This window comes from Tupaia chinensis, unplaced genomic scaffold, assembly GCF_000334495.1.
Source record: "Tupaia chinensis unplaced genomic scaffold, TupChi_1.0 Scaffold142219_1, whole genome shotgun sequence".
Lineage (NCBI taxonomy): Eukaryota > Metazoa > Chordata > Mammalia > Scandentia > Tupaiidae > Tupaia > Tupaia belangeri.
In genome coordinates, this window is record NW_006202069.1 from 969,196 (window position 1) to 969,959 (window position 764).

Sequence of the window (764 nt, forward strand, 5' to 3'; positions counted from 1 at the left end):
CCCACTCCTCCACACACACTACATCTGGCATTCACACCCATCTCTTGTGTTTGTACAACCTTTACTCAATCAGTTTCAGTCATAGAGTGCAGACACTCATTATATGTTAAGTGGGGACATGCAATGTCTCTCCTTCATAGCCTGGCTTGCTTCACTCAGCAGTAAATCTTCCATATCCTTCCACTTTCTGTCAAAAGCCAGGGATTTGTTGGTTTTTATGGGTGAATAGTATTCCACAGAGTATATGTGCCAGTTTTTCAATCCATTCATTCATACGGGGGCATTTGGGTTGGTTCCATGTCTTAGCAATCCTGAATAGTACCGCAATAAACATGGATCTGCAAGCACTTTTCCAATGAAGAATTCTTTTGTCCTTTGGGTAGATACCAAGGAGTATGGTTTTGCATATGTTGAAACAACCTTGCATTCCTAGAATAAAGCCTACCTGATCATGCTGTATGATTGTTTTTATAAGTTGTTGGATACAATTTGCTAGACCGCAATAAACATGGATCTGCAAGCACTTTTCCAATGAAGAATTCTTTTGTCCTTTGGGTAGATACCAAGGAGTATGGTTTTGCATATGTTGAAACAACCTTGCATTCCTAGAATAAAGCCTACCTGATCATGCTGTATGATTGTTTTTATAAGTTGTTGGATACAATTTGCTAGTATCTTGTTGAGAATTTATATTCATCAGAGATATTGGTCTATAGTTTTCCTTCCTTGTCCTGTCCTTATCTGTTTTAAGGATAACGGTGATC